The sequence below is a fragment of the Lissotriton helveticus genome, chromosome 1_1 (genome assembly GCF_964261635.1).
Source record: "Lissotriton helveticus chromosome 1_1, aLisHel1.1, whole genome shotgun sequence".
NCBI lineage: Eukaryota > Metazoa > Chordata > Amphibia > Caudata > Salamandridae > Lissotriton > Lissotriton helveticus.
In genome coordinates this window covers 1,245,317,971-1,245,333,735 of record NC_136057.1, presented here as the reverse complement: position 1 = coordinate 1,245,333,735, position 15,765 = coordinate 1,245,317,971, and positions in this window count along the sequence as shown.

Genomic DNA, 15,765 nt, shown 5'->3' with positions numbered 1-15,765 from the left:
TCGAAACCGGGCCGGTCCTCGGATGCTTGATTCCGTTCTGGGAAGGACATGGCTTTTGTAGTTCGGACTGGACTGTTCCCATGGGGCACAGGGTCAGCGCTGATTTGCATATCGCCATTGTCTAACCCAGGGTGGTGTGGAGTGGAAAAACGATGGATTTGGGCCCAGATCTTTGGACTGGGGTGAATGTGTGACATTGATCCACATTCTGTCCATCACTGTTGTGTTTGCAATTACCGCTCTAAGTGTACTGGGGATGCTCAGACGTGAGTCCCAGGCACTCCACACCACTGGAGTCAAGCTAGCCGGGCTGATGAGAGGTGTTACCTCGAAACCGGGCCGGTCCTCGGATGCTTGATTCCGTTCTGGGAAGGACATGGCTTTTGTAGTTCGGACTGGACTGTTCCCATGGGGCACAGGGTCAGCGCTGATTTGCATATCGCCATTGTCTAACCCAGGGTGGTGTGGAGTGGAAAAACGATGGATTTGGGCCCAGATCTTTGGACTGGGGTGAATGTGTGACATTGATCCACATTCTGTCCATCACTGTTGTGTTTGCAATTACCGCTCTAAGTGTACTGGAGATGCTCAGACGTGAGTCCCAGGCACTCCACACCACTGGAGTCAAGCTAGCCGGGCTGATGAGAGGTGTTACCTCGAAACCGGGCCGGTCCTCGGATGCTTGATTCCGTTCTGGGAAGGACATGGCTTTTGTAGTTCGGACTGGACTGTTCCCATGGGGCACAGGGTCAGCGCTGATTTGCATATCGCCATTGTCTAACCCAGGGTGGTGTGGAGTGGAAAAACGATGGATTTGGGCCCAGATCTTTGGACTGGGGTGAATGTGTGACATTGATCCACATTCTGTCCATCACTGTTGTGTTTGCAATTACCGCTCTAAGTGTACTGGGAATGCTCAGACGTGAGTCCCAGGCACTCCACACCACTGGAGTCAAGCTAGCCGGGCTGATGAGAGGTGTTACCTCGAAACCGGGCCGGTCCTCGGATGCTTGATTCCGTTCTGGGAAGGACATGGCTTTTGTAGTTCGGACTGGACTGTTCCCATGGGGCACAGGGTCAGCGCTGATTTGCATATCGCCATTGTCTAACCCAGGGTGGTGTGGAGTGGAAAAACGATGGATTTGGGCCCAGATCTTTGGACTGGGGTGAATGTGTGACATTGATCCACATTCTGTCCATCACTGTTGTGTTTGCAATTACCACAATTTCACAGGAACATCACTAAAAGTGAAGTTCATATGGAGATGGGGGCTTGTATGTATGCCCCATACACTTACACATAATGGAATCGTATCCCATTCGCGTTTACCATCGTATTCCCTTTAACAAGAACCAAAGGCATAATTGCAACATCATTTGCAAATTGTGCCCCCACTATTTTGGGACTCCTACAGGACCACAAATAAACATAGCAGAAAGAGTTGCTGTGGCCACAAAACGTGTCATCCTCTAAACCAGAATGCAAACCACAAAGATAGCAAACAGCATGTCTGACAAAACCGGCAGGAAAATAAGGAGGTCGTTTGTAGTTTGGAGGCCAAGCCACAAAATCACTTCAGTCCTGTGAGGGGCACAAACAGTTGTAGCACACTCAGATTTGTTTTTCAGAAACAAAACCCTGAAATACAGGAAATATTTTTTGAAAAAGTGATCCTGATGCATATATAGTTTTCTCTCTGTACAACCTTTTGTTATTTTCAAAGTGCACCTGCTGGTTTTTGCTGTATGCCATGTTGGTAGGACAAATTTCGTATTCTTTGTTCCTATTTACTCTGGAAATAACCTCCAAAAATGCTTGGTAAATTGGAGACTCAACATCAGCTCCCAATCAAACCAAATTCTGCCTACACTGTACCTGATTTTCTTTTTCTCCCTTCTTGTCTTCTTCTGGGACTCACCTAGCCACTAGAGGACTTGGCAGAGGGTGTATTATAATATTATTATTATTACTTTATTATTTGCAGAGCACCCGCACACTGGGTAGGCGTAAAGGTGCACAGTCATCCTTGCTCAGATCCAGGGAACAAGTTCAACAGAATGGGCTGGGAGAAAAGATTTAAGGGCCCTTCTAAAAAATCAGGTGATTTACAGTTTGTCTTAGTTCCAGCGGGCATATTGTTCCACAGTCTCAGCACTTAGGGCTGGATTTATCATATGTTTCTTGCATTATTTAACATTAGATGGTGCATTCCTGTCCTTTTGTCTTGCGCCAGTGCAGGCACCCTTGCGCCGTGGAGCAAGGGAGCCTGTGTTGTAGGCAGGATAGTTTTTGTACTGGAAGGGGCACCCAACTGCACAAAAGCAATCCACTGGGACGTTGTTCTCTTTCTCAGTGGGCTGTAGAATGTAGCACACTTAGAAGGAGGAAATAATGAGAACAAATAAAGATATTTATCCTAGTTTTGCCTCCCCTGGAAAAGTGTAGCATTTTGATGCATTTCCAGGTTTGCTTGTGTTGGCAAATCTAGGAATAGGCCAAAATCCATAGGTGAATTCGTGGAAACATCTACTCTCCACTCATGAAACAACATTCCAAGGCAGAGAAACGCAAGGTAGTGGCTTGCTCTGCCCTGCATTTCTCCTGATTTGCAAAGCCACGCAGGGCCATGCAAGGTGGCCTCACGTGGCTTGCTAAATCTTAATCTAGGTTTTGTGTCTCCTTGCGTGGCACAAAGGCAGTGCAAAACCTTGAAACATTTGGGCCTCAATCTCAAAAGGAATGCCAGCCGAGGCATTGTTGAACTGTAGTGTAATAAGCAGACAAAAAGTTTAAGAATACAGGAAGCAATCTTGGGTATAAGGGCAGAAATAACTGAGTCATTTAGAATCTCAAGACCTGTAGAAGAAGAAGAGCTGTAGGCCATGAGGCAAGCACTTTGCTCCGCTACCAGAAAATTCTCTTGAAACGACAAAGACATGGATCAGACTACAAGGATTGCAGACTTCTTTGACCCCAATAAGCTGAACATGTTGTAAATTGACCATCACATAGATGTTGGCAATTTTATGTGAGAGGAATGAATCTACACAACATTCAAAAGGTGTCAGAAATGACAGCAGGAAATGCAAGGGTCTGAGAAAACATTCTTGTAAAAAAAGACTGAAATTATTTCAATACTATGCTTCTAATAATGATGTAGACGATTCTCTGATATTGCACCTCATTGTAGCCGGTAACTGAAAGGCTGGAGCAATCCAGCATGGTCATTGGTTCTGTATCTCCATCGTCTGGAATGAACTGGTTCTCATCTGAGACAGTAATTCAGGGCAAAGTCATTGCATGATTCACCCGAATACCAGCAGACAAAGATCTAGAAGGTCAGACTCCTCAATACAATCAGACGGCTCCCCATGCAACTGTGTTTTTCCCCACTTTGCCCAGCATGGGCACATGTTTCAGAGGGTGATGGTTGTTATCCTCACTTGGGTCAAGCTGGTCCTCCTCTGTTCCAGTAAAACTTCCAGGGATAAGAATGAATTTATCGGCCACTTGACCTTATTGGTGATTACTGGGGTAAAATTCTTGACACATTTTTATAGATTGCTTGGTGGAGCTTTTAAACAAATTTGGCTGACTCTGAAAATGATCTTCTCCATGATCCCTCCAACTGCTTGATCTGCAAATTATTGGGTGCCAAGGAGTCCATAAAACACATAAACTGCAGCTTAGTTTTTATTTAAATGGGGTTTTACAAGCACCTTTCCCGAGCACTTTACTTTGAGTTAAAGAAAGATTGGCAAGCATAATATTGGAATTTCTCAGTTATCATATCCAGATCGGGACTTGAGGTATACAACAACAGTTTCTGTTAGGTACGGGAAATCCTACTGTCCTTCTTGTAACATATCAGAGATTTCTCGCTGATATTTGCAAAAGTGAGCATCATTTAAGTATACTCACAGTAAAGATAATCATTATTGCCCATTGAAAGCCATCAAGAGGAGGGAGAGCCAAAGTCCTTATCCAATCTTTTTGCACCTAGAGACAAAGGCACATCTACCGGCAAAATATAATTCCCCAACCTGAAGAGCCCCAATTGGCTAATCATTTGATATAATGCCCAACTCAGAGATGTTAGCTGGTGTGCCACAGAATTTGCCTGTTTTCTTGTGTCAAAGACTCCTCATATTCAGATGCACTGCAGTCTCGGTGTGCATGTGCACAGATTAGCTTGCCAGGTTGATTGGAAGTCTGGTTGAAATTCACATTTTTTAGTGACCGGAGGGAACCAGTCATCCTCTGCTTTTTAACAAGGGGTTAGGAAAGCCTGGGACTTCCACTCCATCCATACTGGGGGTTGTATTCACTATTCAAAGAAAGCTTGAGTTGTATTTGGCCCTGGTTTCTGGTATGTGTTCCCATATAAAGATAAACACTATCTCCATCCAATCAGAGGTTGTACTTTGCTTGGACTTGAGGAAAACTAAGAGAACAAGCCCAGAAAAATATTTTCCATAGACCGTGGCCTGCTGTTGCTCTACTTCTAGCCAACTGAAGAAGAAGGAACTGCACTGACAAGTGCAAGGACTGAAAGTCACCCCATGGCCATGACATCCAACAGAAGGTCCAATTTAATGAAGCTTTCATGGAGGATGCTTGCGAGCTATGGCAGATCCCTCCTGCACGTAACTCAGATGATCATCGCCCCGCCTCGTACCTGGAAGCTTGGTCCGGACTGTAGTGGATTGATGGCGGCGTGAAGGACGGCGCGAGGCTCAGAGAGAACTCGGCAGGCGGAGCAAATTCGGCAGCCACTGTTTGCTCCTCATCTTGGATGTTATGGGCTGCAAGGAGCAGGCAAGTGGGGTCCCATCTTGATTTCAAACCCGGCTTTGTTTCACTGAGAGATCTGGGCAGTCCCAGCTGTGCTGCGGGGCAGGCTATTCTTCTCTGCTCACTCAGGATGCTCAGGACGCTCAGGACGGCTCAGGACGGCTGTATGACCCAGACATCTCTGCAATGAGGCTCCAGCAGAAGGGAAATTAAGGCTTGGAGAGGATTAAAGTGGCTACCTGTATGATTCCGGTTTATCTTGAAAAGGAGAGCTTCCTCTGCTGGCGGTGACGGGTTGAATAAGGTTGAATAAGGTGAGAAGCAAAAAGGAGGTGGGGGTTTTCCCTTTGTGACGTTGGCATCCCAGAGGTAAAAAAATAAAAAATAATATTAATAATAAACAAAATTCAGCCTAATGGGAAGACACACTAAGAATCCTAGTTCACCGATTCAGCCAGGCATAAACATGCCCCCCAGGACTAAAACTCGCACCACACAAATTAAGTTAACTTCTATTGCTGCAAAGGCTGAGCGCACGCGTGTGCAGAAAGCCCGCTGAGGTTCTACACCTACAGCTAGTCCCTCATGCTCTGAGGATGAAGTCTTGGACCATGATGAGAAGGGCCAAGGGGGTACTGGCCAAACGAGGTCGAATATTGCATGCCAGAGAATAATAAATTCAACTCCAGAGGAAACTGAAGGAGGTAATGAACTATCTGGCCCAGCTATGATGGCAGAAAGCCAGGATAACAATCCTCCGGCGGAAAATCAGGAGAGTTTACAAGAAAAGCCTTCTAGTTTACTGCTGGGCAAACGTAAGGAATATCTGATGTTTCAGAAACGTAAGGCATCTCAATCTCTTTTTCAGTCTCCCCTCCCTCTGCTGCAACAGGCTCCTAAGCAGGCTCTAAGCAGGATAGTCACGGTGCTAAAGCTGCACAGATTGCTCAGTCTCAGTCTCAATCTTGTCCCGAAATGATTGCCCCGGAACCTCCTTTGCTTTTTCAACCGTTGATGAATCCCTCGCCTCCAGTACCATTATCATCGGAAGTGGCTGAAGCTACCACGGTAATTATTACTGAGTCTGGAATTGAGACTGGCCCTACTTTCCAATGTGATATAAAAAGCATGCTTAATCTTATTCTTGATGAGATTAGGGAAATGAAGGCCACACAAGCAACAGAAATTGCAGCACTACATACTCGCCTAACTAAAACTGAAGAGGTAGTGGGGGCTCTGCCATTCAGGTTGCAGGAGGCCGAATCTAGATTATCTCAGTTAGAGGACCAGATGACCTCAATTCAGCAGCAGGTCTCAGCAGACAAAAAACAAAAGACCATGCTGGAAGTTAAGCTTGAAGAATTAGAGACTCATTCATGGCGGTCTAATCTGCGGCTGGTTGGGGTTCCAGAGGGGTTTGAAGGGTCTTAACCAGTACAATGGGTTGAGTCCTCTATAAAGGAGACAGTCCTTCCGGAGTTCTCAGGGGATCTTACGATTACTCACGCCCATAGAGTCCAAGCACAGCCTTTCCCTAATTCTAAACCGTCCAGAACTATTCTACTGAATTTTGCAGGCTATCGTCTGAAGGAGAAAATCCTGACTAGGGCAATACATAAGAAGCAGTTTTGATCACAAGAGGTTGCTAACTGTATCATATTTTCGGATATGAGCGCAGCGGCAGCATGTCGCCGGAAGGAGTTTGTTAAACTCCTCTATTTGTTTAATGCGCAGGGAGCTCAAGCGGCAACTGCTCAACAGTCGAAACTTCGAGTTTTGGTTCACGGCAAGTTCCACATGTTCACAAGCCTAGATGAAGCTCAGGAACTTCTGTAGCAAATCACAAAGGATAAGTAAAGGGATTTGACTGTTTGATATGAAGGACATTAGTGCTTTCGTTGTTGTTTTTTCGTTTCTTTTTTCCTCCAGGTAGGGAGGGCGGTGTCTCACACCAGGGTGCCACATCATGGCACCCGATATTGAGGGCCCAATTCTTGGGCAGGCAGGGGGTAAGGCAGGCAATTCCCCATCTGCCAGCAGTGGGAAGGGTCACTGGGTTCTGGGGTTAGCTTGGGTGTGGGTTAGGGCACTGAGGGAGGGTGGTGGTGCAGAAAAAGAAAAGGAGCAGAATTATTTAAAATATCATACTAGAAGGAAGGGTATGTTTACTGACATTTTGGATCAAAGCAACAGTGTTAAAAATGGATAATAATGTGCGCATTATATCGATCAATGTAAATGGCATCTTAAGCGAAAGTATGGTGGATTGATAAGATGGTTGGCGGCATTCTCGCCTCAAATTTTGTTTTTACAGGAAGTCTCCTTAAAACTAATCAACCTAAATTGTTTATCCCCAAAGCTTTCTCTAAGGCCTATTTTGCTTCAGCCCAGGCAGCAATAACGGGGGGTTGCTATTTATTTCGGACATCACTCAAATTCAAAGAGATCCATATGGCAGATGGATTTGTATTGTTGCGAAGGTGAATGGCAATACACTGAATTTTGTGAATTATTATGCACCAGTTGTAGATGACTTTGTAGCTCTTAAAAGCATTAATGATGAAGCTAGAACAGCAGTGGGCCCAATTATTTTAGGGGGGGATTTTAATTTTATACAACATCTGCAATTAGATACATCAAATAAAGCAAAAAAGCAGATGATGCCCGGCACCAAAAATGTAATTAATGTCATGAAACAGGATCATCAACTGGTTGATCCGTGGTGAAGGGCCCATGGTGTAGCTAAACAGTTTACCTATTACTCTACCCAATTTAAGTCTGCTTCACGGATTGATTTCTTTCTGGTGTCACGCTCCCTGAGCTGTTTGAATACTGAAATTTTGGCCAATTCTTTCTCAGACCATTCTCTAGTAAAATTTGAACTTAATCCAGTGCTGGGGGGAAGAGAAAAATCCAGGTGGCAGATGGATAGAGTCCTCTTAACCAATGAACAGAGGACAATCAGTACACGTGAATGGATTAGGGAGTTTCTTCAGATCAATAGGGGCACCGCAAGGCTTTTTTAAGTTTGGGGGGCCTTTACAGCCTCAGCATGAGGACGAATGATTGCTTTTACAGTGGAACAAGCTAGAGAACGTAAAACTCGAATAAAAGAACTTCAGAAAACCATTGATGCGGCCTTGGTTAAAAAGAGAGGTTCCTCGGGGGGGGGGGGACATCACCGTTTTCTGTTAAACCTTGGGGGGGCATCTCTTGCTGAGGCAGCTTGACTTTAAGATGGCGGCCGTTTGAGAACTGTGAAGAGCGCTTTCACCTTTCCCCTACGGAGCTGCACTGCAACAGATCAGCCTACTGGAACCATGCACCGGCCACCCGCGATGTCCAAAGACAACCAACAGAGCGAGCCAACCTTCCTTGCCCATGCCACCTTGAAGACTGGTCTGACTGCAATTTGACTGCGGTGATTGAGTTACATGACATCTCTTTCGGGGCTGGCTTCCTAGGTGAGGGGGCGCCCGAGTGGACATAGTGCAAGCCTCTGCAAGCCACACAATGTGCTTCGTAGCTGTCTGATGGGGACCCTCTTCTTGCACCAACAGGGCCCTATGAGAATTTACAACATTATTACCGGCGTCTGGAGGGCAGGGGGGGATCCATTATCTGTCGCCTGACCAGAGGAGCTAAACAGCTGCCATAGGCGGCTGACATTCGTGAATCCATCTCAGCAATTGGGTTCCAGGAGATGCTGTAACTTGGAAGGCAGTAGGTAACAAGTGACTGCCTGGGAAAGTCTTGATGTGACACTACCGCATGTACCAACACCCAACCAGTCTTTCAGTACCATAGGGTAAAATAAAGAAAAAGGACCGACCCAACACTCCTCAGAAAAGAAGATCCTTACATACTGCTCCTTTTTCTTCACATCGACACCAAACTGCAATGAAAGAAGAGGATGTTTATCTCCTCCTACAAAGCCTGCAGGACCTTCTACAACCTCATAGATCTTACCAAGGTCTTGACATGCTCACATTTCCCAGCGCTGAATCACAGCCTTATAGAGTTCTTGGTAGGGAGCCCTCTGTCATTGCCACAGCTGCAGCCTTCTGTTATTGCCACAGCTGCTAAACAACTGTTACCTAACAGACCGGAGCTAGGTGGCTATCGGGAATAAAAAACTTGTATAGCCGCAAAAAACTGTAGCCGCCCTGTCTGGAAATACCTCGCCTTTCTATGACCACCTAGTAGTCATCCACAGCCTTTTGGCTCTGGAGAGTCAATAACCAGCACTAGAGCACCAATCACAAAACCTTCACACCTCTCGCACTTTCCCCTCTATGGACGGTTTCTGGAAGCTCTAGCCCACCATTCCTTATAGGGTGCCTGCCCCCTCGCACTCACCCCTCTATGGACGGTTCTGGATACTCTAGCCCATTCACCAAAAGGGTGCCTGCCCCCGTCCCTCCTAGCCGCTGCCATACGCCACATCAGCCTGCTCCAACCCCGCTTCTGCGAACCACTTAAAACTGCACGGCCCGAACTCCTTCGCAATCAGCTTCCCCCCTAAACTCTCACCCAAAGCAAAAAAAACTTTTAAACAAAAACTGATCAGACAACATCCTGAATCACTATTCGTGGACATCTACCACTGCACCTCAAAAGGACAAGTAAAAATTGATCTCATCTTCCACACTGAAAGACCCGAAACATGGAACTCCATCCTCAGATCGCAACTCAATATCTCTAAAATGACCAGCACGTCCCATAGCTGCAAACTGTCTTTCACAGCCCCCAAGCACAATAGGCAAAATAGGAACAACACTGCGACCATCTACTCCAATGGCACAGTCCTGATTCGAGCCAACAATAACTACCTAGAAATCTTTGAAGCCCTCTTCCCATCCCTCTGGACTTCCCCCTCCCACGCACTCCTCCCCTGCGCTCCTATTCTCCTCTCCCTGAAAAACCAGACCCACCAACAGAACTCACCCCCCACCCCGGGACACCCTAGTAATAACACCTGCCTCCCGCGGCAAGACTCCACCTCCAACACCACCAGAGAGAACAACACTACCAGAGAGAACTCACACCCCATCCCAGGGCACCCTTATAATAACACCTGCCTCCCACCGCGAGTCTACAACTCAAACATGACCAGAGAGAACAAGACCCCGCTACCCCCCTCCGGCAACCTCCCGCCCCCTCCCTCCCAACCCACTTCAGACGAGCTAAACACATAGCATGTGACTCCCAACACCCTCCTCAGCCCCACATGCAGTTTAACATCCATGCCCCAACATAGCCCCCGCCTCCCACACCTCCGACCCCACCCAGATCCAACGCGGACCACCCACCCAATAAAGGGCAACCTAACAACACAAGACTCTCCTCCCCCAGGTTTAACTCTCACGCACAGAACACTCACACTGACCTAGAGACTGAACAGCAGCTCACCCTGCTTGAAAGCCAAATTACGACCATAATCCAGGGTCTTAGCGAAATCCTTACCAACCTCGCCACTCCCACAAAACCCCAATACTCTTCCATCCCCTTTCTCTCTCAACAGAGGCTTCCCAGTGCTCCCCATCAGGAAGAGATCTCCTCCCCCTCTCTCATCAGACACAGAGAACGAAAAGAACTAGAGAGGTCACTTCTGCAAGTGAAGTGGCAGCTCTTGCCTCCTCGTATGACAATCCTATTACTGCCACCCCCCAATTCAAAATACAGGTGTTCACTGGACTGGGAAGAGAACAGGCCCCCCCGAAACCCCCTAGACTCCTGTCCACACGCATTATCATCCCCACGGTACCCCAAACGATTAAACACACAACAGAGATACCACCCACATACTACATGCTCATAAACTGCAGGTCAGCCACCAAACATGCTACATAACTAGCGGACGGGGGGGGGTTTCATATAAACAAGGGAACCCAAAAAGTACCTTTGGACCATGGGTGATCAACTATTAAAGACAACAAGGGTCCTCAGGAAATTTTAAATGAACAGAAAAAATGAAATTACAGACCACAATCGGTACCATAATCAAGTTTCCAGACCCAGCCGGGTAAGGAAATGTTTAATTAGAGATAAAAAGGAATTTGGTTGACCTAGAGGGGGTCAAATATAAACATTTTAGATAGGGCACAATCCTGTACCTATCCTGCAAGAAAGAGGAATATAGTAGAAGAATCAGGTAGGAAAGGAGGGTTTTTCAGGCAAGAGGTTTGGAGCCAAATGTCGCTTGTAAATTAATAATCAATTCAAAACAAGTTTCGACATACAGTATTTACAGAATGGCATACAATTGAATTTTCTGTAATACTGTTCAAGCGTCAACGTTTCGATCCCCTGGCTCCTAATGAACCGGGATCATCATCAGGACTATTTAAATCATTTGCCTGTTTTAAGAATGCCTGTGGGAGTAAAGGAGAAAAAATAATAAAGACAACATAAGGCATCCGCCCAGAATAGTGAAAACATAGAAAAACATATATAAACAAACATAAAAACAGTTTACAAAGCGAGGATTATATACATTGTGCAGGCTTGTGCGGCTGGTCTGTAACGTGGTAATGTTGGTAGAAAGGCCGCCCGGTGAGCTAAGAAAGGTTTAAAAGGGGGTTTAACCTGGTCAATACGAGTGGTTCGTCGGGTTGATTAACTATATCGCGATCACGCAGTGAAGGTGGAAAACCGTGAAATAGTGGGTGAGACTATTCAGGCATTCAATCGGTCCGGATAGTGGTAGTTGGGTGGCGCCAGAGACGGGTGAGTGCATTTCATGCAAGACGGGGTGCCCGTCTGATGGTCAAGATCAGTGAAAACTGTTTAGCTTATGGGCTATTTCACAGATAATATCCGTGAGTGTGGAGGTGTGGTGAGGGGTATTCTACACGGTGGTTCAGCGAATAGTGGAGCATCCAAGGGTCTCATGCATACGTCGGGATTTCTTCAGTGGCAGCACTAACCTGCCGAGCAACGTGCTTGGTCCTGGTCAGGCGCTTTAGTAGGTGGTCAGGTTACCGTAAATGTACCGGTACCTAGAATAGGGAAATTGGGTTATTAAGCGAGCGAGGTTGTGCCGGGTGAGACCCCTCCTTTTCAGTGCCGTGGGCTATAATTACCTGGTTAGGGGCGAGGTTAAATGGCCTTGCAGTCGAGTGATCCTAGCGGTCTTACTCGAAGGTGGAGATTGTGTCCTTGGATAAGGACCAATGTAATTACAACACCCAGTTGGCTGCAACGAAAAATTAAGGGGTGGGGGTTTTAGCAAAATGGTCCCAGCAAAGGGCGCTCGGCCCGCCCTAGGGCTAGTGCTTACCTATAGTGGCCTTGTAAATCGAGGCGGGTTGACGGCGAGACTCAATAGTCTCTCTCCTCATCTCCAGCAGCGACGATTCGCTGTTTGGGTGTTGTGGGTCCACCGGAGCTTATAGCGATGAGTGGACTGAGAAACAAAGGGAGGACTAGCCATCCGCGTTCTCTGTGGTCGCCATTTTGGAATGGGCGCGAGCCACAAATTGAAGGAAGGACTAGTTCTGAATGGGTGATAGATTTGGGGGCCATTTTGGAGTGGTCAAAAGTGCTTGTGATACCGTGATAGTGGATGGGCATTGTGAATGGGCCATTTATAAGGACAGAGTCGATGTGAAACTGGGTGGGGAAACAAGTGGGTGTGAGGAATAATTCCTCATGGTGACGCGGCGTGCTCCCAGAATACCCAAAGACCGCCATAGGAAGCCTAGCCTTAAACACAACGAATTATTGATGTACATTGTTAATGCTAGAATTGTATTCAAGATACATTTAAAAATACATTTAAAATGCACTCCATTAGTACATATTTACTGCAGTGACGTTTTAGAGTTCATGTTAGAGGTGGAGCCTCTGGCAGTTCAACCATTAACCAGTATGGTTATTGCAGAGTACAAGCAATGTTTCAGAGAGGCCAGGCAAGAATAGAATCAAAGGAGAGAGGTCCAGTCCTCTGTCCGATTTAATCCATTGCGGATAGAGTCCAGCAATATTATGCACTTCAATTCTTCTTTATTTAGGAGACTCGTCATGCTGCCTCCTCTTGGGGGTAGTTTCAATGCCTTTAGTACTGTCCAGCGGATGTCATCCTCGTCATGGTTGGCATCAGTGAAGTGCTCTACCAACGGGGCATTCGGTGTCTTGCATCTAATGCGGCTTCTGTGATTGCAAATACGTGTTTTGATTTTTTGTGACGTTTGACCCACATAGATTTTTTGGCACGGGCATTGAATAAGATACACAACATTACTGGTGTTACAATTTGTTAGAGTATTACATCTGAATTTAATGGTGTTAAACTCTAATGTTTTGCCTTCAATGGTTAGATCACATACAATACAGCCCCCACATTTAACATGTCCAACAATAGGGGACAGTCCCCATCTAGCTTCAAGAGTGGAGGGTTGGGCAGGGCAGGGGAGGGCTGCTCTAACCAAATGGTCCTTCAGATTCTTGCTTTTTTTGAAAGCAAAGAGAGGGCGCTCGATCTCAAGAATGCCTGCATTGATCACAGGCCAGTGTTGTAGGATCATTTTCCTCAGTTTATTAGATAAGGGGGAGAAAGTTGTTACACATGCTATCCTGTCCTGATCTTTCTTTGGGTTTGGGACAAGTAATGTTTCTCGGGGACGATACCATGCTCTTTTCAAAGCGTTTTTTACAGTTTTCCTAAGATAGCCCCTATCTTTCAGTTTGTTGGCCAAGATGGCACTCTCTTTGAAGTAGTCTTCCCTGTTTGAGCAATTTCTCCTGATTCGGAGGAACTGAGAGAAAGGTAGTGAGTCTCTTAATGCCCTGGGGTGGTTACTGGTGTAGTCCAACAGCGTATTCCTCTCAGTGGGCTTTCTGAATAGGTGTGTTAGGAGTTCACCTTCATGATGAAAAATCGTTAAGTCCAAAAAATTAATAGAGGACTTATCAGATGAGGATGTGAAGTTCAGACCCGAACAATTATTGTTCATCCAGTGCATAAAGTGGCGTAGAACATTGACGTCAAATTTCCATAACATGAAAATGTCATCAATGTATCTACGCCACATGATGATACCGGCGAAGAATGGGTTGGATGATGTCAGAATAACCTGTCTCTCTATTTCATCCATGAATAGTATGGCCAAGTTTGGAGCAAAAATTGCGCCCATGGCAGTCCCCTTTATTTGTTGATAGAAGAGGCCCTTGAATGAAAAGAAATTTCTGGTAAGGCAGATTTCCAAAAGTTGGCAAATGAATGAAGTCGGTATAGCATGGGGGCGTGGGCGTGTGTCTAAGATTTTCTGTATGACCTGGAGTGCAGCAATCTGCGGTATATTGGTATACAGAGACTCCACGTCCATGGTGCACAAGGTGTCAGTGGTGGGATTGAATGGATGATGCTCGATCAAATTTATCATGGACATGGAGTCTCGTACATAGCAGGCTGTGGGAGGGACAAAGACTTTAATAAAGTAGTCAACAAATGCTCCTAGTGGTTCCAAAATTGAACCGCATGTAGACACAATGGGGCGTCCTGGTGGTGTGGTGATGCTCTTATGAATTTTGGGCAGCATATATATTACAGGGGTCCTAGGGCTTTTAACGTTTAAGTAGTTAAATTCCTTCTTAGTCAGAAAACCCTCTTCTACTGCATCCAGTGTAACCTTCCGTATTAGCTCCTGAATTTCTTTGGTGGGGTTAGATGCTAACCTGAGGTAGTGATCTTTATTGTCCAGCTGTCTTTGGATTTCTGCTGTGTATGCGTCATGGTCTTGTATAACAATTCCACCGCCCTTATCAGCGCTTTTGATCACTATTGAGTCATTAGTTTTAAGGGAACTGGTGGCTTGTTTCTCCTTAAATGTAATGTTATAGGGTATAAATCTTCTTTGTTGTTGTAAGTTTGAGAGGTCTTTAAGAACCAATTTCTCAAATGTCATCACCTCTGATGGTAACATTCCTGCAGATGGTAGAAAAGTCGAGGGTGGGCGGAAAGGAGTATGTGCTTTAATTTCAGAAGAGGGATGGATCTGAAAAAACGCCTTCAGTCTGATGCGTCTGAAGAAGCGTAGGAGTTCAGTCTGGACCTCCATAAAATTAGGTGCTATTGTCGGAACAAAAGTCAGGCCCTTCTTGAGGACAGAGAGTTCATCCTCACCTAGCAAGTAACTAGTGAGGTTAAAGATGGGAATCGTGTCAGTTTGTGCGGGACCATATGTTACCATTGATAGTAATTGTTCCTGGTTCTCCGCTCCCCCGGGGGGTTGAACCATCTTTGGGGTTTCTTGACCCGCCCCCGTTGTGGCGGTTCTTGTTGGCCCCTCTGTAAAAAAGGAGTAGAACTCTGTTGTCCCAAACCCAAAGAAAGATCAGGACAGGATAGCATGTGTAACAACTTTCTCCCCCTTATCTAATAAACTGAGGAAAATGATCCTACAACACTGGCCTGTGATCAATGCAGGCATTCTTGAGATCGAGCGCCCTCTCTTTGCTTTAAAAAAAAGCAAGAATCTGAAGGACCATTTGGTTAGAGCAGCCCTCCCCTGCCCTGCCCAACCCTCCACTCTTGAAGCTAGATGGGGACTGTCCCCTATTGTTGGACATGTTAAATGTAGGGGCTGTATTGTATGTGATCTAACCATTGAAGGCAAAACATTAGAGTTTAACAACATTAAATTCAGATGTAATACTCTAACAAATTGTAACACCAGTAATGTTGTGTATCTTATTCAATGCCCGTGCCAAAAAATCTATGTGGGTCAAACGTCACAAAAAATCAAAACACGTATTTGCCAGCACAGAAGCCGCATTAGATGCAAGACACCGAATGCCCCGTTGGTAGAGCACTTCACTGTTGCCAACCATGACGAGGATGACATCCGCTGGACAGTACTAAAGGCATTGAAACTACCCCCAAGAGGAGGCAGCATGACGAGTCTCCTAAATAAAGAAGAATTGAAGTGCATAATATTGCTGGACTCTATCCGCAATGGATTAAATCG